Source organism: Leptonychotes weddellii, chromosome 7 (assembly GCF_054177405.1).
Source record: "Leptonychotes weddellii isolate Sample4059 chromosome 7, ASM5417740v2, whole genome shotgun sequence".
In the NCBI taxonomy this organism is placed as follows: Eukaryota; Metazoa; Chordata; class Mammalia; order Carnivora; family Phocidae; genus Leptonychotes; species Leptonychotes weddellii.
In genome coordinates, this window is record NC_138375.1 from 29,194,760 (window position 1) to 29,216,821 (window position 22,062).

General features: G+C 39.3%; 1 long non-coding RNA gene across 1 annotated transcript in view; it reads right to left on the minus strand.

The window, feature by feature from the left end:
• Positions 1-851: 851 nt before the first annotated feature.
• The window catches only part of LOC145722561 (uncharacterized), a 126,324-nt gene continuing 105,113 nt past the window's right edge, over positions 852-22,062 (minus strand). Inside the window, exon 3 of the long non-coding RNA XR_014146902.1 lies at positions 852-1,252. This is a non-coding gene — a long non-coding RNA (uncharacterized LOC145722561). The remainder of the gene's footprint in view (positions 1,253-22,062) is intronic.

Consider the following 22,062-nt stretch of genomic DNA (forward strand, 5'->3'; position numbering starts at 1 on the left):
AGGAAGAGAAGACTTAGGCCTGCTTTGTAGATAGTTGTTCTCTACAATATGCAGGCACCACCTGTAAGTGGAGAGCCATAGCACTACAGCCCCTCTCTAAGACATTTCTGAAGGACAGTGATGAAGGAAAATCCTCCCAGTGGGCAGAACTTCAAGCAGTGCATCTGGTTATTCATTTTACTTAGGTGAAATGGCCAGATGTGTGTTTATTTACCATTCATGGGTTGTGGCCAATGGTACGGCTAGTCAGGGACTTGGAAAGAACATGACTGGAAAGTTGGTGACAAGGAAGTCTGGGAAAGAGGTATGTGAATATACCTCCATGAATGGGCAAAAAGGGGAAGATATTTTATGGATTTGCCTTCCATGCATGCAATGTTTTTGCCAAAACTGCTATCCATGGACTTAAAGAATGCTTTATCCACTGACATGGTATTCCATACACTGTTGTTTCTGATCAAGGAGCTCATTTCACAGCAAATGAATTATAGCAATAGGCCCAATTTCATGGAATTGAGTGGACTTACCATGTTCCCCACCATCCTGCAGCAGCTGGCTTGACTGAATGGTAGAAGGGCCTTTTAAAGACTCAGTTACAAATGCCAGCTAGGTGAAAATTCCTTTCAGGGGCGGGGCAAGGTTCTTCAGGAGAGCATGTATATGCTCTGAATCAACATCCAATATATGGTTCTATTTCTCCCATAGCCAGGATTCACGGTTCCAGCAATCAGGGAATAGAAATGGGAGGGGCATCACTCACTATTACCCCTAGTGACCCAATAATAAGATTTTTGCTTCCTGTCCCTCCACAACTTTATGTTCTGCTGGCCTGGAAGTCTTAGCTCCAAAGGGAGAACTGATCCATTGAAGTGGAAGTTAAGACTACCACCTGACCACTTTGGACTCCTCATGCCTCTAAATCAATAGGCAAAGAAGAGAATTTCTGTGCTCTTTGGAATGATTGATTCTGACTATCAGAAAAACATTTGCTTGCTCCTATACAGTGGAGATAAGGCAGAATATGTCTGGAATACAGGAGATCCCTTAGGGTACTGCTTAGTTTTACCAGGTGCTGGATAAAACTCAGTGGAAAGGGGCGTCTGGGTGGCTCAGTTGTTGTGTGTCTGCCTTTGGCTCAGGTCATGATCCCAGGGTCCTGGAATCAAGCCCCACATCAGGCTCCTTGCTCTGCGGGGAGTCTGCTTCTTCCTGTCCCTCTGCCTGCTCCTCTGCCTGCTTGTGCTCTCTCTCTCTGTCAAATAAATGGATAAAATCTTTAAAAAAAAAAAAAAAAGTCAATGGAAAACTACAACAACTCAATCCAGGCAGGACTACTAATGGGCCATACCCTTCAAGAATGAAGGTTAAGGTCATCCCATCAGGTTAAGAACTATCACCAGCTGAGGTGTTTGCTGAGAGCAATGGGAATATGGAATGGGTAGTAAAAGAAGTTAGTTCTAAATACTAGCTACAACCACATGACCAGTTAAGAATTAGGACTGTAACTGTAATGAGCATTTCTTCCTTATTTTATTATAAATACAGTTGATCCTTGGACAACATGGGTTTGACCTATGCAAGTCCAATCCAGATGTGGATTTTTTTCAATAAATATATAGTATTTTGCATCATGTAAGAAAATATTGACGCAAGTACTAACAGACAATTCATCTTGCAAACAGATGACATAAGCTTATGGTATCAATAAATACAGTACTGTAAATGTATTTTCCTTATGATTTTCTTAATAACTTTTTCTTTTCTCTAGCAGAGTTTATTGTAAGAATACAGTATGTAATACATATAACATACAAAATATGTGTTAATCGTTGGTTTATATTATTGATAAGGCTTCTAGTCAACAATAGGCTATTAGTGGTTAAGTTTTGGGGGAATCAAAAGTTATACACAATATTTAAGGAATACAGTGTCAAGGAAAAGAGTAAACACCACCCAAGAATATTGCATCCTCTTCTGGGGAAAGGGTTAGTGCATTTGCAGTTGTGTGCAAGATAGTTGTATCATGTTAGGTGTAATTATAACCTTGTTGCTGTCTTTATTTGGAGATTAGGTATGGTTTAAGGAGCTGTGTATGGACGCCAAGTTGACAAGGGATGGACTTCTAATTCTGAATTTTATGTGACCACTTGGTGGGGCTACAATGTCCAGATATTTGGTCAAACATTACTCTGAGAATGTTTCTGTGTGGGTATTTTTGGATGAGATTAACTTCTGAATCAGTGGACTTTAAGTAAAGCAGATTGCCCTCCATAATGCAGGGGGATCTCATCCAATCAGTTGAAGGCCTGAATAGAACAAAAGACTGACTTCTGAGCAAGAGGGAATTCTGCCAGCAGACTCCCTTTGGACCTGAACTGCTACTTTTCCCTGGGTCTCCAGCCTGACTGCCTTCAGGCCTGAACTGCAACACTGGTTATTCCTTGGGTCTCTGTCCTACTGACCTATGTTACAGATTTTGGATTTGTCAATCTCCATAATCATACAAGCCAAATTTTTAATATACATAAACACATGCACATTCTAATAGCTCTGTTTCTCTGGAGAACTCTAATACAAATTGTTAACAAAAAGTCAGGACAATGGGGGCGCCTGGGTGGCTCAGTTGGTTAAGCGGCTGCCTTCGGCTCAGGTCATGATCCTGGAGTCCCAGGATCGAGTCCCGCATCGGGCTCCCTGCTCGGCGGGGAGTCTGCTTCTCCCTCTGACCCTCCTCCCTCTCATGCTCTCTGTCTCTCATTCTCTCTCTCTCAAATAAATAAATAAAATCTTTAAAAAAAAAAAAAAAAAGTCAGGACAATGGCTACCTGGCAGTTGGTGGTATGACTGCAGAGAAGTACACAGGAGAATTCTAAGCCATTAGTCATATTCTACTTTATTACCTAAGTGGAAAGTACATGCATTTTATATTACTACTATAAATGTTTGACACCCTTCTCTGCGTGAATAATGCATATCACACACAAACACACACACACAAAAAATTTAACTCAGGACAGGTAATATATCAGACTACCCACTGAAGACAGAAATAGCAAACTAGAAAATACATGAAAAAAGTTATTAAACATACCAGAAGAAGACAGAGATGTAAAATATGAGAGATTAGCAAATAGGAACAAGAGAATGAGAAAGTCAAGCTCAAGAAAGAACTCTAAAAGAACAGCATCTAGATTATGGTGAAGGAAAAATATTCAAAGAGATCATGAATGACAAGTTTTCATATAAAAGAAGCAAAATTCGGGGCACCTAGGTGGCTCAGTCGGTTAAGCATCTACCTTCAGCTCAGGTCATGATCCTGGGGTCCTAGGATTGCATTAGGCACCCTGCTCAGCAGGGAGTCTGCTTCTCCCTCTCCCTCTGACACTCCCCTCTACTCATGCTCTTGCTCACTCTCTGTCTCTCTCAAATGAATAAAAATTTTTAAAAATTTTAAAAAAGGAAGCAAAATTAATCAAATAAATATAAATACAAATGCATAAAATATCAATTACTAAAAATATAGAGCAAAAGAAATCTTAAAGGAAACAAAAAGAAAAGGGAAACAACAATGATATGTATAAGAGATTTCATATCAACAAGAAGTCAAAGAGGTAATTACAGAATGAAGTGTACTAAGAAAAAAATGTCTGTCTACGTCAAAGTCTATCCCCAGCTAAACAATCATTTAAAAACTGAAAAACAAAAAACATACTGATACCAAAAATATGAGCTTTCTCTTTCAGACTCTGGCTAAAAGAATTAGTGGAAGAACACTTCTGCATAAAGGAAACCGAACCTCTAATAAAGGAGTAAACAGCTAGAAACAACACTGAGCAAATAAAATCAGAATTTGAAAAATAAAATTAGAAACTTTTAATAAAACCTGTTGGTACAAATGATTAATTTGAGAGAAGAGGGTTAAGAAAATCAAGCTGGAAATAAACTGCTAGAATAAGTATGAAAAAAATTACAGGAGAGGAGAAAGACATTATTATTCTAAAATCTTTGTATTATTTTGGAGAAGGGTAAAGATGTTGATTATGTTCAAACTTTGGTTAAGTATGTATACTAAAAATTTAAGAGAATTACTGCAGAGGTAGACTGTGAAATTTCGCCAAGTATGGAGGATGAAAAAAGAAATAAGAAACAAGGGATAAAGCAACAAAAAAAGGATGATCATAAGGAAAAATAATGATGGTAGGAATATATCCAAGCATTATCAGTAAGCACAGTATAGAGTACATGCAAACAGTTTTCACTGACAAACCCACAAACCTAGTGGTATATTCTTACATTAAGCACTCAAAAAGTTAAAATTGCATAATATCTGAACACTACCCTTTAGAAATTTGATAGAATGAATATATATGATCCACTTTACAGGTGCATACAATATTGTAATCAATAATTAGAGATTAAGAATTCTTTTCAAGGGGCGCCTGGGTGGCTCAGTCATTAAGCGTCTGCCTTCGGCTCAGGTCGTGATCCCAGGGTCCTGGGATTGAGTCCCGCATCGGGCTCCCTGCTCTGCGGGAAACCTGCTTCTCCCTCTCCCACTCACCCTGCTTTGTTCCCTCTCTCGCTGTGTCTCTCTCTGTCAAATAAATAAATAAATAAATCTTTAAAAAAAAAAAAGAATTCTTTTCAAGCACACAGAGAACACTTATAAAACTTAGCCACCTACACAGATAATTCTGGAAAAGTATGGGAGACACTGTCTCTTGCTCGCCCAACACAATGTCCAGTCCACTTCCCTATGAACAAAACCTGCTCCTGTGTTCAGGTGGTAATAAAGAACTCCCTTGGTCTGTAGTAAGGGTTGCTTCTCCACAGCTCCAGAGAGTAAATAATGATCAACTCAAACCAATTGTTTTATAACTGCACATTGTTGGTTTACAGTTATGCAAATTATTTTATTTTAATCCAGCAAGTATATTTTTAAAGATACTCTTGAGTTTTCTGAGTGGACAATCATATGGAAGTGGAGAGGTTTTCAGGATATCTACTCTGTGGTGTTCCCAGACAGCAAATTGCATTATCAAGAGATCTGTACTGTAGCCGTAGCTGTCCCTACACAGCTGTGGAATTATAAGCAAGTCAGTTTTTTTCTCTTCAAAATTATAAAGCTGAAGAAAGTGAGCTGGCACAACCCTAAGCTTCTTTAACATGTGATCATATGACTTCTATTCATTTTCAGCTGACAGATCACTCTGCTGTGTCATACTGAATGTCTTTTTTTCTGTTTTCCAAGGTTTTATTAAATGCTAAAAATATTTATCCACCCTCTTTTCAGGTCTAGAGTTGCCTGCACATTTGGGGAGTCAGGAAATAGGCTGTTCCTAAAGCTATGCCAGACTATGTGAACTTTACCAAGTTGCTTAAAACCCCATTTACCTTTACTTCCTTCCCACCATTGTGGAAATTACTGCTTTAAAAAATGCATGAAAACAGCACTAGACCAAAACTTGGGAACCTACTCTGTTTGTAAACAGGAAGTCAGGGCCTTAAAAGAAAAGGGAATATGTAGAAAACAGGTGTTCCTGTCTTCCTACTGTAGCTGGTGGCCCCTTCTTTCAATTCCTGTAGTTGACTTTTAGATATTAAGTAAAGAAGGAAAGAAAAACCTAGTATTTTAGCTCCATCATTGACTCTGAGTCATGTATGAGCAGGGAATATCATCAGGATTCCAATGGTACAAGGAACAACGTTAGCAATTCTGAGTACAGTACAAAACATTGCTGATGAGGTGGGTTCCAACAGGATCAACTTGAAAACTGGTTCACTGTATCAGGCTTAGGAAGGCTGAGGTAGAAGCAGAACAGACAGGGAGCTTCCTTTCACTCTTGCTCAGAAAAGCGTTACCATAAAAAAAAAAAAAAAAAAGGAATGTTGCCATTATTGTTCCAGGACCATCCCATTCTAAATGAGGTCCCTAACATCTGCCCTCCGCTCTCCAGTTGCTCCTTTTCACTTCTAAACAAGGATGAGCTCTCACTGGGAGTCTAGCTTCAGCTTGATCCCACAGGGAGCGTGGGAACCTGAGCCACTCAGAGTTATTCCACCCCCAGGCAAGGGGACTGGCTTTAAGAAAACCTGGGTTGGTCTATCAGCATTGGCTGAGGACTGCGCCTTGGGGCTTTCACCTCTTAGGATGTGGGTCCCGTTTGATTGAGAGCTCTTCTGCAGAAGCAGGTTTGCCGCAAGCCTTAGCTGCAGCACTTACAGAACTCAGGGCAGGAGTGGAGGAGTGCTCCAGCTGGTGATGGAGGTCTAGAGGGGGCACCCATAAAATTCACTACAGTTTCCAAGACTTCATGTTCCTATAGCAAAGTCTGCTTGCAGGGTGAATGTGGCCCGGTGAGTGGTATATTAAAAGGAACAGTTAGGCTTTCCCATCCTCCTAACACTTTTTTTTTTTTTGGAAGCTGCCCTGCATAGAGTTTGCCATTACCTTTTCAATAGTTAATACCTCTTCTACAGTTTGGAAATGCTATATTTAGTCTTGAGTGAGTGAATAGAGAAGAAAGAACAATATTCCAAAAAACTCCTTTCACAACCGCTCTTTCACCATGGTATTTTGCTACTTTATTTCAGGGACTAGTTTTTGAAACTCACTGAAAATATCAGAGCTAATTTCAGGCTTCCCACGTCTTGCAAAGGGCAGAATATTCTTTATAAGGAAAATATATTTGCATTTAATTTAATTTAATTAAGCACAGCAAATCCTTTATCATCTGGGCCTAACCATATTGAACTGTCATATAAATTCAATATACAAGGTAATGTTTGGCACAAATACTAGAGCCATAAAATATGTCTCACAGTCCTATAGCCTAGATGTTAAGACAAGTGTTAGATATGATCTTAGAAAAATTACAGTACACATATTTACATCAAAGTGGCACCATCTCCGTTCCTTTTGAAAACAATAATAATTCTTCATATTGGTATAGATGAAAAGTTCAGATTCAAAAACACTTTTAAAAGAAATTGGGAAAAAAATGTCTGCTTCTGCTTGTAGATGCATCAATTATCTTGTAGGATATTCAAAAAACTGGTAACATTGGTTACCTAGCTGAGAAAGGTGATTGATATACAAAGGCTTTCAGCTTTTCTTTTTCTTTTTTGAATTCTGAACCATGAGACTATATTTTCAAAAGTTATTAAGAACACTTTATCCTTCTGAGATTCCTCCAAATATATGCATTTTTATTTTTAGGAGTATGCTTAAAATGATTTTATATTGATACACGTGAGGGAGATAGACTTTCATTGAGAAGTAAGTATAAAGATGTTAAAATTCATTAATTGCCTATTATTAAATGTTAGCTACTTTGCTAAGAGATTTATGTGCTTTCCTATTTAATCCTCATCACAAAACTTGGGGTAGGTGATATTTTCCCCATTGTACAAATGAGGGGATTAAGACTTATAATGGATAGGCAGCTTATCTGAGATCTCATAGCTAGTAAGTAGCTAGTATAACCTTTCGCTATAAAATCCAGGCAGTCTAATTATAGGGCCTTTTAGTTAAAAACAAGTTAGTAGACATTTCCCAATCTGGGTCCTTTTTTGGTTTTTAATTCATTTATAAACTCTAGTTAATTCTTCTATAATCATTCATTCCCCTTCATGTTGGCACTGGAAAAATTGGTGTCAGTGATTGTGGTCCTGCTGGGACATCTCTGTATTAGTCCTGAAAGATATAGGCCTCTGGAGGTACTCCCCGGGTTAACCTTAGAGACCAGAGGATGACCTAACCATGATAAGATCACTTCTCCCCAGCTTCATGTTCTATCTAACATTAATTATTTGATCTATGAACCTGAAACCCACTTAAGGAATGGACATTTAAGTTTCTAATAGGCTATGGGGATTGGTGAGACACGTGGTACAAAACAATCCTCGCCTGATCTGGTTTATCTCATTACTGTACATTTTTCAGAAACTCACCTAATGACCCTACTTTCATAAAAATACGAATATATAGTCTGTGCTAACACATAAAAATTGGAAGAGGAAAAAGAGATTTCCCAGACAGCACTGACCTGTGTGCTACATTGTTCTAATTTCGGAACTGGGAGTTATTCCAGCAGACCCCCCACTATGGCTGAAAACATTCTGGCCTCTTGTCTCAGTTACCGCAGGTGAGAGGATCAGATCTGCTAAGCCCCATCTGTGGATTCAGACACAGACCCTAGCCAAGACCTAATCCTGGAAAAAGAGTGTGTTTGTGTTGTTTCCTCACAAAATCAGTTAGGAATGCCAATAAGGAAACTTTTAGAATAATCCTGGCGAAAGACAATAGAACGTGATGTAGAATAATGGCAACAGTGATGGACAGACAAGGAGATGAGCCGTGCAAGTTCAGAAGGTGACATTTGTTGGCCCTGAGTCATCATAAGATGTGAAGATTGAGGCAAAAAAAAAGAGTCATAAACCCTGCCTGGTTTCTTAGTTGAATAACAGTAAGTGATTGATGCCATCCATGGAGACTCAGGAAGAAGCTGAGGTTTGGGGCAGTTATTTTTGCCTTTCATTTGGTTTCACTTGTGCTTGTTTGCTTTTAATTTTGGTGAGTTAGAAGGTGGTTAGAGTGAGATGATTACTTGATTTCATTTCAATGACAAGCTCTAACTAACGGGCTTCTTGTTTCCCTTTGGTTTCGACCCAAGTCTTTGTAGTTTTTAAAGAGACACAAAGAGACCCCAAAGCACCCAGGAGACAGAAATCCTGCAATACTTGTAGCCAAAAAGTTTTCTGAGGCTAGATATCACAAACCGGTACCCATCAAACTGACTCCAGCCCTCATGGCATTCTATACCTTGGAAATTAGTTGCCAAGGTTTAAAAATGAAGATGGTTTCATTTAAAAAGATAGATGCTTGTTTCTATATTTGCAAAATCTGGGGTCCAGATTCCCATACGACACTACCAGTTAAAGCTGACCCTTCAAATGGGCATTTGTTCTTCAGTACATCACTGTCTCCTCCATCCCCGCTTCAGTTTATACATCACCTGCTGGCTTCCCTAGGTATTCTATTTTAAGTCCCCTGCCTCAGGCCAAAACCTCTGACTAGCTCTGAAATCTCTTCCCTTCTGTAAATTATTCCCCACCCCTACCCCAGATTTGTGATAACTGCCCCTAAGTCCCAACTAAAGGAAGAAAAACATTTTCTTCTTAATTATAGGTTGGATATTATTCTACATCTATTCACTGGATTCTGGGTCATTACCAAACTGTTTTGTACTTCCATGGCACCCAAAATCCTCCTTCCGCTTTTAGCCAACATTAGGCCTTAATTAACAGTGCCCACCCCAAGAGACCTGGTTGAGAAAGATGTAGAACAAGAACTATCCAGTTGTTAAGTGCCTGGAGACCTGGATTTGGACCAGCCCTCACTCTGATAGGACCTCTTATTACCTGCTCTTTCCTACCCTACGCTAATTTTCTAGACACCTAGAGCTAACCTGCCAGATTAAATATCTGAATCTATCCATACATTCCAAACACTTGATTCCAGTCTCAGGATGTGCTCTTTGTACCTGCTATCTCTCAATGCCCTCTTTCCCCACTCAAAACACCAGATATCGAACCATTTGTCTCAGTGAGTCTAAAAAAAAAAAAGATGGGGTATTACGGTTATAGCAGATTTATATAGTTGACAGAGGAGTCCCAATGAAAACCTGTTATAATTAGCTGTTCTTACTGCTGGAAATCTGTCTAATCTCTTGGGTGTGTTGGGATAGAAAAGTATTCAGAACGCCTAGCACACATGGTTGCCTTAGGTGACTCCGCCCTCTCCCTATGACCATTCATATTATCTAGAAACCAAATCCGCCCTTCATGAATTTCCCATCATGCCACTGCTATATGGTTCTTATGTCCAAGAATCACTTCTTTCTCACCAATAGCCCTAGAAAGCTGGCCAATATATTATCTTCTACTCATTCTGACTTTCAGTGTATAAGGACACAAAGCCAGCGGGACATCTGAGAAACCTCCATTTAGATTTAAACAACTAATTTTGTCATGGGTAACTTTGCTTTTTCATTTATTCAACGTGAATGAAGCATCCAATATGTGCCAGGTGATAGGAGTGTAGAAATGAGTAAGACATGGTGACTAACCTAGAAGAACAGGCAAAAAGATATTAACTGTTCTAATAGAACCATGATCACAGTTTTATGGGTCACAAATGAGGAGCATCTAACTTCTAGAATAGTGTTTCTCAAACTTTATCGTGCTTCCAAATCACCAGAAATCTTGTTAAAATGAAAATTCTGGGTCAGCATGTCTTGAGTGGGACTGAGAATACTGAGAATCCTCAGAATTTCTAACAAGCCCCCAAGTAATGGCAATGATACTGGTCTGTGGACTAGACTTTAAGTAACAAAGTCCTACAGAACCATGAAATACTTCCAAGAAGAGATGGTGTTAAAGAATGAATAGGACTTACCCAGTAAAATAAAATAAAGGTGGTCTAGGCAAAGAAACAACATAGTTTGAAAATCAGAAAGGGGTTTTCTAGTGACTTGATAATTAGCATACATAATGTTAGAACTAGGCTCTCTGTTAAAATTAATGGTATTCAAAACATGTGGATTGGCTTGAATGTTTTAGATATAGTCTCCACCACTGCCTGAATGGAATACAAGAACCCACTGAAGCCTACACCCCAAGTTCTTTAGGGACAGCACTGGTGCCCTACTCACTAATCAGTGTCTAGCTAATAGTTCAGGAGGGCACAGAATCCAACTCTAAAAGTTGCCATATGTGCTTCAAGTGAATCTTTCTTATGAAGTGTGGTTAAGGGACCTCAAAGGAGAGTGCACTAGTGCTTCATCAAACTTACAGACACATTTTGTGCCTGACTCTCTAGTAAATGTCTAGCAAGTGTCCATATATGTCACAGACTATCATCTGAAACATGCTCTCCTTACTCCTAGGCATGCACCTATGGAGGAGTAGCTAACCACCCCTCACCTTCCCAAAAGCTTTGATTGTTCTTCTTATCAACCAAAACCTTAAGAGTTGTTGGCTTAGTTAGGTAATTTGATAACACATCTATAAAATGAAGGTAACAATATTTGTCCTGCCCTCCTTTAGGAACAAACTAGGATAGAGGTACTCAGAAAGATGAAAATATGATGAAGGTGTTGGCTGTAATTTAAAGAGCCAAGAGGCTTCCTACAGTAGCCACCAATGTAGATTGGTACTAAATTTGCATGATCAGGAGAATAATCTAAGGTTCTCTCTTTTTTTAAATTTTATTTTAATTCTAGTATAGTTAACATACAGTGTTATATTAGTTTCAGGTGTACAAAATAGTGATTCAACATTTCATACTTCACCAGGTGCTCATCATGACAAGTGCACTCCTTAATCCCCATCACCTATTTCACCCATCCCCCCACCTACCTCCCCTCTGGTAATGATCAATTTGTTCTCTGTAGTTAAGAGTCTGTTTCTTGGTCGTCTCTCTCTCTTTCTAAATCTCTTTTCTCATTTGTTTTGTTTCTTAAATTCCATATGTGAGCGAAATCATATGCTATTTGTCTTTCTCTGACTTATACTCTCTAGCACCATCCATGTCATTGCAAATGGCAAGATTTCATTCTTTTTTATAGCTGAATAATATACCATTGCATAAATGTACCACATCTTCTTTATCCACTCATCTATCTATGGACACGTGGGCTACTTTCATAATTTGGCTATTGTAAATAGAGAAAATTCAACAAAACAAAAAGCTGGGTCTTTCAGAAGATTAATAAAATTGTTAAGTCTTTAGCCAATCTAACTAAAAAAAATAAATAAAAAGAGGACACAAACTATTAGTATCAGAAATGAAAGAGGAGCATCACTACAGATCCCATGGAAATTAAAAGGATAATAAACTTCATGCCCACAAATTTAATAACCTAGATAAAGGGACTAATTCCTTGAAAGATACAATCTGCTAAAACTCACACAAAAAGAAACAGTCTACCTGAATAGGCCTATATCCATTAAAGAGTAAATAGCATTCCCAAACAGAAAGCAACAAACCCAGATGGGTTCACTGGTGAATTCTATGAAACATTTAAAGAAGAAATTATATAAATCCTCCATAATCTCCTTCAGAGGTCAGAAGCAGAGAGAATACTTCCTAACTGATTCTATGAGGCCAGAATTACACTAATCTTAAAAACAGACAGGCATTAGAGAAAAGGAAAACTATAGACTAATATCTCTCATGAACATAGATGCAAAAATCCTCAACAAAATATTAGCCAATAGAATCCTTAATCATTGTGTATAATTCTTTTTATAATCTAAGGTTCTTGTTAAAAATACATATTCCTAGATCCTATCAGTGGAAATTCTAATTCAGTCTTCTGGGGGAGGCCTACATATGTAATAAGTACCTCACATGATCCTTGTAATTATGTCAATTTTGGAAAGTGTGCAATGGAATATGGGGCACACAACATAGAATACTCAAACTCTACCTCCCATCACCAATTCCACCATATAGAAGAGCACGTCTGTACCATTACTGTTACCAGGAATGACTCACAGCAAATACTTCCCCATCGGGTAGCTCTCTCCCTCCTGGCAATTTGTGTAAAACATGAGACTGAATTGATACTATATGCAATACAGCCTACAAAAATATTTGAGAAGCAAAGATTTGAGGCTTCCAATACAATGAATTATTTTTCTTCATCATTTTACAATCAACAAATTTCCCCTACTTGAAAATCGTTTGAAATTTTATCCTCAAAAGTGAGCAAATAGAATGAGTCACTTAAAGACATAATCTGGTAACTATATCTTTATAGAGCTGCGCTAATACTAGAGTCCTGGAAGGTGTGGCCATGGGAAGAACATTGGACAGAACAGGTATCTGATACTATGCTTGTTATGTTTATATAAAGTAGCATGACAAAACAACCTTAGCAGGCCATCTATGTACCTAATTATAAGTGCCACATAAAAACTCACTGGTGTAATGTATGGGGATTAACATAAGAATAAAAAAAATAAAATAAAATGGTTTGCGAAATTGTAAAACAATGCCGCTCTTCTCACCAATTCCATTTTGTTTTGGAAAATATAGTTATTGTTCATTTGAAAAATGTAGTTATTATGTAAAGGTTTATTATCTTAAAAATAAATATATATATAAATTTCAAAAAACAAAAAAAAAAAAAACGGGTGGTGGGCACAATTATACACACAGTGGATTACATCAGTAAATTTCTCCCCAGGAGTCACAACCAGCTGGATGGGTCCTCTTGTACTTCCCTCACAGAACCAGACCCACAAGCTCTGTCACCAGATTAGAGGTCAACTGGGCAGACTGTGTTCAAGCCAGGGAGCATGTGCTAAGGATTTGTTGCTATTTGTTCTTGTCTTTATTTTTCCAATGTGGTTGAACCTCTGTACACGTAACCCTATAAACATCTCCCCAACTACTAATAACCAGAGCAGAAAATATGTTTGTAACAAAATGTACAATGTAGAGATCACACCATTTTACAAAAGCTTCAAAAATATTAATATTTTCTTAGCAAACAATGACATGCACTTCAAATACTTGAACACAATATTGTCCATTTTGCTCTTGCTTGATTACAGATTAATTTCAGTGATCTTCTTTCCAACTTATCTGCTTCAACAAGAAACTATGAGGGTTATTTATCATCTGTAAAATATTCTAAAAATTGACTAATAAGTAATGGTAACTATTTTATTAATAAAAGAAATATATTTTCAAGTAAGTGACTATCGTTGCCAGACACCAAAGGGTTAAAAAGACATTAATAGAGCCAGAGGAGAAATTCACAAAGCAGTTAAATTGCAGAGTACTTGCATGAAGCAATCATGCCTATTTTACTCCAAAATGAATGCTGTGAACTAAAAATTTTAGATGAAAGGCACCTAAGACCTAAATCAGGAGCTGGTCTATCGTCCCTTTTTTAAAGGATAGGTACAGTGCACATCACAGCTTTCCTCCTAGCCAGAGCGTTTTCTTATGAATGGTTGTGAAATACTCGTAGATGCTAACACCTATACATAATAAGCACACAGCCAGAAGAGGTCCCAGAGGAGCTTTCCAAGAAAATTTAGCATCAAAGTTCTAGTTCTCGAATTATCTCTGTGTGAACCAGGAAGTCACTAAGTATCTCATGCCTCAGCGTCCTCACCTAATTATGGGAAGAATGTCTGTAATGTGTCATGGAGGATTACCATGGAGATGAATGAGATAATGTACAGAGACAGCACAATTTCAAATAATATTTCCTTTACCATAACTTTTCAGCCCTTGTATCAATTTAGTCTGTTTCTCCTCTCCTAAAACCCTTAGTAAGGTGCTGACCTCAGTGTGCTGACCTTCCTGCTTTGTGATTATATAGGGTTCCCATTATTTTTATTTTCTATTTCCCCTACATAACCACCAAGCAGCCCATATAATCACCAGCCCTTACTCTGGTACAGTAGTCTATTCCTTTATTATTTTTTTTTAAATTTTTAATTAAATAAACTCTATGCCCAATGTGCAGCTCGAACTCACGACCCCATCAAGAGTCTCATGCTCTACTGATTGAGCCAGCCAGGTGCACCGCATTCTTGAAGCTACCTCAACACTGGGTAACAGCACTTTTATGCACACTGATTAAGTACAGTAGGGCAGCATAACACAGAGAACTTCACACTTACCCAAGGAATCAGAGCAAAGATGTTTTCCCAGATAAGTGGCTAAACTCTGGTTACCAGAGCCAAAAGAATTATTATCTTCTAATCATTAGAGATGCATCAGGCACTTAGAAGCCTCATAAAGCAAAGGTATCCATGAGCAATAATCATAGACAAGCCTCACCTATGGAGCATTCCCTCAATCTGCTTCAGTGATTATATGGCACTGATATCCCCCCACTGACCCTTTTCAGATTTAAGAAATAGCTTAAAATTAAAAACAAACCACAAATTACATATGCTTAAAGTATATGCCCTTCAACTAGAAAACATTGTAACACATCTCTAGGACAGTGAGGTTGACAACGATGGGTGTCATGTCAGCCCGCTGTGTTACCCACACCAGGCCTGTCATCCTGCTTCTACACCAGGCAACCATTGCCTGACGAGAATCAAGGTTCTTAATTTGGACAATGCCACTCTTTCTCATTTAAATCCTCCTGTAAAACATAAAATGCACATTTCACTCTCACATAGTCTCAGTTTTTTCAAGTCTGGCATGACGAGAAGGCAGCTGCATAAAAAAGGGGGGGGGCAGTGAAGTAGAGTGCAAAGACTATTATGAAATTGTTGTTCATTCCTGCTTTTTTTTCTTTGCCCTCCTCTGAAAGTAACTACTGAATTACTTCATCTTTCCATCTGTCTACACACAAGCTGTTTGTGTTATTAAGATATATAGTTAACCACTGGTTACTTCACACTTAACACTAAATCACAACAGAAAGGGAAAAAAAGGTTTCCTGTCTTCTCCCAAAGAAGTATGGAGAAACTATTTTCCATTATTAAAAGCATAAGAAAAAAAAAGAAACTGATCCAAGAGTCAAGAGACTATTTTTATATGTGAAAAAAATGTATTTTAGCCCGGCGTTTTAACATCAGTAATTCCCTTTGGAAACCAAATTTCCACTCTGTAATCGTGCCTCTGATGATTTAGAACTGAGTCAGTTGAACGTGATGCCTCTGGAATGCCAACTGGCTATGGAAGTGTGAAGAAGCCTGTGCTGACACTTGAGCGGCACCCACAGTCCTAAAGAAGGACCATCCCGAGAACCTCCTGGGTGCTGCGTGATGTCACAGCGAGGTAGAGCACGGCCACTACTCTAAAAGGAAAAGAATCTGGCTCCACCTTCCCAGGAAGAGGAATCCGAGCAGCTTCCTACAGGCAATTCTTTCAAGGTGAGTCACCCATACTCCCTCAGTACAGGTAAAGTTTACAGGAAGGACCATTTCGCCCTCCAGGCCAGCAAGAGCCACACAATCAGCTTCTGAATCCCAGTGTTCAACTCATCTCCAAACACATTTTTATTTAAATTTCTAAAGCCAAAGAATATACCTAATCATTGCCCCAGCCTTCTCTTCTTTTATAGGATCATTAATTTCATAGATATTTAGGTGCCTATTATGTGCAAGATATACTAGGCCCTGGACAGAGAATGGTTAACAGGAAAATAATAATAATAAAAGCCTACATTTTTTAGTCAAGCGGGAAAAACAGAGAAAAAGAACTGAGAAAGCTCTAAGAAGGAAGCAAACAGGCGGCTATAATAGAGACCCACACACAGCGGGGTCTTGCTCAAGGAAGTCTCACCTTCTAACTTTCACGTGCATTATGGTTAAAATTCAGGTTCCAGTTTAATGGGTCAGGGGTGGGACCTGGATTTATGCATTTCTTACAGACCCCAAGGTCTGCTGCTGGTTCACAAACCATATTTTTTAGTAACAAAGGCACTAGAGTTTCTCTAGGCACTGGTTTTCAAAGTGTGGTCACCAGACCAGCAGCTTCAGAATTATCTGCAAGCTTGTTGGGAAGTGAAAATTCTCAGGCTCCACCCCAGACCTGCTGAATCAGAAGCTCTGGGAGTGTGGCCCAGCAGTCTATGTTTTTTTTTTTTTTAAAGATTTTATTTATTTATTTATTAGAGAGCGAGCGAGAGAGAAACAGCATGAGAGAGGAGAGGGTCAGAGGGAGAAGCAGGCTCCCCGCCGAGCAGGGAGCCCGATGCGGGACTCGATCCCGGGACTCCAGGATCATGACCTGAGCCGAAGGCAGTCGCTTAACCAACTGAGCCACCCAGGCGCCCCAGCAATCTATGTTTTAACCAACTTTCAAAGTGATTCTGATGCCTACTCAACCCCAATTCAATAGCCCCTGGTCACATGTGGCTGCTGAGGACTCAAAATGTAGCTTATCTGAACTGAAATACACTGTAATCTGGTGAATCACACACCAGATTTCAAAGACTTGGACAAAGAGTGTAAAATGCCTTATTAATATTTTTTATATTGAATGTATGTTAAAATACTATTTTGGATATATTGGGCTAGATTAACTCTACTGTTAACATTAGTTTCACCTGTTATATTTTGCTTATTTTAATGTAGCTACTAAAAAGTTTAAAATTACACATGGGGATAGCATGATAATTATACTGGGCAGTGCTGCAGTAAACTTTGAGAATTGTTCTGTAAAGCAATTGTTCTCAACTGGGACAGTTTTGCCTCCCAGGGAACATTTGGCAATATCTGGGGATATTTTTGGTTGTCATAAATGGGAGCAGAGGTTCTACGGAAATCTAGTAGATAAAGAACAGGGATGCTGATAAACATCCTACAACGAACAGGACAGCCCCATAACAAAGAATTATCCAGTTCAAAATGTCAATAGGGCTAAGGTTTGAGAAATCTGTTCTACCACAGTGATTCTGCCATGTTAGAATCACTCAGTGGGAGTTACAAGATTCTGATGCCTTTGCCCCTGGCCTATCCCTAGACTAATTAAATTGGAATCTCTGGTACAGGGGTCATGGTATTAGTTGTTCATTTTGTTTTCTTATTTTAAATTCCCCAGGGAGTCTAATGTACAGCCAGGGTTGAGAACATCTGTTCCAGAGGCATCACTCATTTATAAACACTCTGCGCTGCCGGTACCTACTACCCCTCAGCCCTAGACCTGAGCATTTACATTTTTATCAAGTTTCCAGGTGATGCCAAAGCTGCTGGTCCAGTGTGCTGTGGAGCGTTTACATACTGTTCAACATAGCACTAAGTACTTCTACTCTCCATATGGCCCAGCACCCAGAGAAGGCAGAGATTCCCAGGATTGGGCAATAGCTTCCCCTGTAGAAAAGGACAACCCCACTATCAAAGGTGGTGGGACCTGACTGGAAACTGAGGCTCTATCACAGTGACGTCCTCATTTTGCAGAGACAGACGCAACTCTTTCATAGAAGGAGAGGGGGTTAAAGAGGCCAAGTATTCACTTAAATCCTCGCTGGCCTATACTGCAAGCAGGGAACAAAAATTTCATTTGCTAGGTCATCTTCCTGAAACATCTTTCATTTGACTATTCAATTCCTGCCAATACACAGCTTAAACCACTTTAAAATAAGTTTTTATAGGGGTGCCTGGGTGGCTCAGTAGGTTAAGTGTCTGCCTTCAGCTCAGGTTGTGATCTCAGGGTCCCGGGATCGAGTCCCGCGTCAGGCTCCCTGCTCAGCAGGGAGTCTGCTTCTCCTTCTGCTGCTCTCCCTGTTTGTGCTCTCTCTCTTTGTCTCTCTCTCTCTCACTCACTCTCTCTCAAATAAATAAAAAATAAAATCTTTTAAAAAATAAGCTTTTATAGATTATAAAATTGTGCAAATTAAAATAACTTCTCCCTAAAATTAATTCTTAAGAAAGCAGGAGCCAGGGAACACTGGAGCTTTAAACAATGGTTCTCTACTCCATAATTAACTTTTGAAAAATGCATATATATACATCTAAAATAGGTAGCCTCCATACAGACACCCAGACAGACAAACAGACACAAAGACACACACCCCATTACTTTGGGGAGCACATTGCTCAACTGCGCTGCTCCAGCCACACGGGCATGGTCACCTGCCTGTTCCCCACCCCATGCCAGGCAGCCTTAGGGCCTTTGCACCAAGACCCTTCCCCAACATCATCTGGATGAGTAACTTCCCACTTCCTCTTGGTCTTTGCTCAAATGTCATCTTCACTCTCCCATCTGGTCCTCTCTTTCTCAACTCCTTTTTCTCTGTTATACTGTTTTTCCCATAACACTTATTATATTTTATCAGTACTACATGATTTATTTATTCTCTTTATTGTTTATTGTCTCTCTTGTGCTGGAATTAAAGCTCCACAAGGGTAGAAATCTTAATTTTATTCATTGACATGACTCCAATGCCTAAAATGATGCCTGACACACAGTAGGTATGCAGTAGATACCTGCTGATTGAATAGATATTTTTAAAATCCCAAAACTCACAACTTCACTGCTTTTATTAAATTCTTTCCAAAATTTTTCTTTCGGGGGGGGGGTCTGTATCTTTGCTATATCTCAAGCAAAGAATTAGAAAGCTTATTTGACAAGCCATCGCAATGACACGGAGAATCCAAGCACCTTCTGAAACTGAAACACTGTCTCTGTGACAGCACCACAGTGAGTGAGACAAAATGATCATTGTCAAGGTCAAAGAGGTCCACAGAAGCCAGATTATTAACGGTCTTGTGAATCAGGGTATGGAGTTTGAATTGTATTCCCAGGTAATCAGGAAGCCATTGGAGGTTTTAGGCAGTATAAAGATACTGAGCATGGTAACACGTGGCTGATAAAGCCCACTAGACTGCTGTGAGGGTGCACTGTCCGTATCTTTACTCAATAATCTATCTCCCTGATCATCTGATGATGCAGAGCTTAGCAGGCGTGGCCGTGCTGAGTAGCACTGTATTTACCAGAAGTGCAGAGTCAGTCTACCCTCAGAGTACTCTATTTAACATTTAGACCCTTGCTACTCAAAGGGTGGTCTGTGGACCAACACCAACAGCATCACCTGAGAGCTGGTAAGAAATACAGAATCCTAGGCCCCAACCTACAAAACCGCAATCTGTCTTTCAGCAAGATGCCCAGGTGACTGGGCTGCACATTACAGCTGAAGCAGCGCTGCCCCACGGTACAGAATACTGGTGGACCTCTTTACTTCTAGCTCCGTGGGGACCACAGTGGGGAAGGGTGGCTGAGAGAGCCTTTCTCCCCATTCTCTAGATTATGTGTTCACTGGCTTTCTGTGGCAGTGACTTATATCCTTGACTAAAGAACCCAAAGAGACAACGAAACCTCCCTGCCTCACACTGAAGCAGAAGCGTTAGGAAGTTCTCCGTGTTCATGGTTTTTTCATGGTACATGGTTTTTTTCAAACTGTTTTCATGCAACTTTTCTCTTCACCTCATCAAAGCTTTAAAGGGTGGTCAGGGGACTCCTGGTGATTTCCAAGATCCCTTCAGGGGGTTGCAAAGTCAAAACTGTTTTCACACTAACACTATGACATTATGTGCTTTCTTTGTGCTCATTCACTCAGGAGGGTACAAAATACAAAAAGCCACACTGCAACTAACTCTTCAGAAACTACCACTTTGAGTGTAGTGTCAAGGAAGAATATCTGGTTACTTGAAAAGGCTAATAAAATGCTTCTCACTCTTCCAACTACGCATCTGTGGGAGGCTGATTTTCTTCGAATGTTTCAACTCAAATAACATATTACAACAGATGAAATGCAGATGCAGGTATGAGAACCCAGCTGTCTTTCATTAAGCCAACCATCAAAGAGATTTACAAAAATGTAAAATATTGCCAGTATTCTATGTTTTTCATTTTGGAAATAGTAATTTTTCATGAAAATATGTTGTGTTAACATGCAAAAGAGTTATTATTTTAAACAAATATTTTCCAAATTTTTGTTTAATTCCTAATACAGTATTATATTAATAAATATAGCTCATATAAACAACAGCTCTTTGAGTCCTCCACAATTTTTAAGAGTATAAAAGTGTCTGGAGATCAGGAGGTTTGATAACTGCTTCATTTGAGCAAAGTAAAATGAAGACTGAAAACCCTCTTATGAGAAACAAACTCTTCAGGTAGAATGTTGGGTAAACAGGATGGAGCATACTCAAAAGAAAGAAGTCATCCTGCTTTTAAAATAAACAGAACCATGAGCAGGAATGGAAGTGTCTATATTAGGTTCTCAGTGTTCTCTTTATTATGGCTATTTACTCTGTCATAAATAACTGAATTGCTAAAATCAGGCACACATCCCTCTTAGAACCCTGCTGTTCTCTCTGCCCCAGAAGGCTCTTGTACCAGCTGTCCATTTGACTCATTTTCTCACCTCCCTCAAGTCCATCAAAAATCACCATCCCAATGATGCCCACCCTGACCACCCAATTCAAAATCGCAACCCACCCCATTATTCACACACATTTCCAACTCTCTTCACCCCCTTTGCCTTTTCTTTTTCCATAGCACTTAGCACCTGCTAAAATACCATATAACTCATGTGTTTATTATATCTGTTGACACTATTTGCCCTTGCTAGAATGTAAGGTGCATTGAAGGAAGGCTTTTTGCCTGTTTTGTAATCTTATCCCAATCATCTCTTCTAGAGCAGTCCCCAGTACATGATGCCTTACAGTGAATACTGGTCAAATGAAGGAGAGTGAGTTTTGCAGATAGAGGCTGTGGAGCCTAGCAGATCAAGATTGGCTGTTAGACTTAAGCAGAACCTCAATTTGAACCTTATTCGGACAATTAGCAGGCTCGTGCTCTTGGGCAAGTTACTGAACTCTCTAGCCCTCAATTTTCTCTCATGTAAAATAGACCTCACAGGAGTGTGGTGAGAATAATAAGATAATATCTGAAAACTGCGTATCACCTAGAACTCAGTAAGTGATCATTAAGCACACCACCATAGACTTCACATCATTATTAGCTACTTCATCTTTTATGCTCCCAGGAGGCAGTGTCTACAGTTTCCTGATTGGATTAAAGGCAATTGACAGCCCCAGGTTCACCTCTGCTACTTAAAGAGTAGCTCCATTTTCCATTGCTCAAGAAGATAATACCTTTCCAGACTCAGGGACATAAATAAAATAGCTTTAACTCATAGCATGTCTATGCTAGAAGTATTATGAAAGGTCATTTAATTAAACTTTTATGTTTTCTTAACAGGTAAGTAAATGGAAGTCTGAGGTGAAAAGGTTTTCTAAAAATCACACAGATTGTTCGCATAGACAGGAGAACCTAAAATCCCAGTTTCTGGAGTCCCAGGACAATATTCTTTCCACTCTAATCAGCATGGAAACTGTTTATTGGAACCCTTAAAAAGTCCCAAACTTGGGGCGCCTGGGTGGCTCAGTCGTTAAGCGTCTGCCTTCGGCTCAGGTCATGATCCCAGGGTCCTGGGATCGAGCCCTGCATCAGGCTCTTTGCTCGGCGGGAAGCCGGCTTCTCCCTCTCCCACTCCCCCTGTTTGT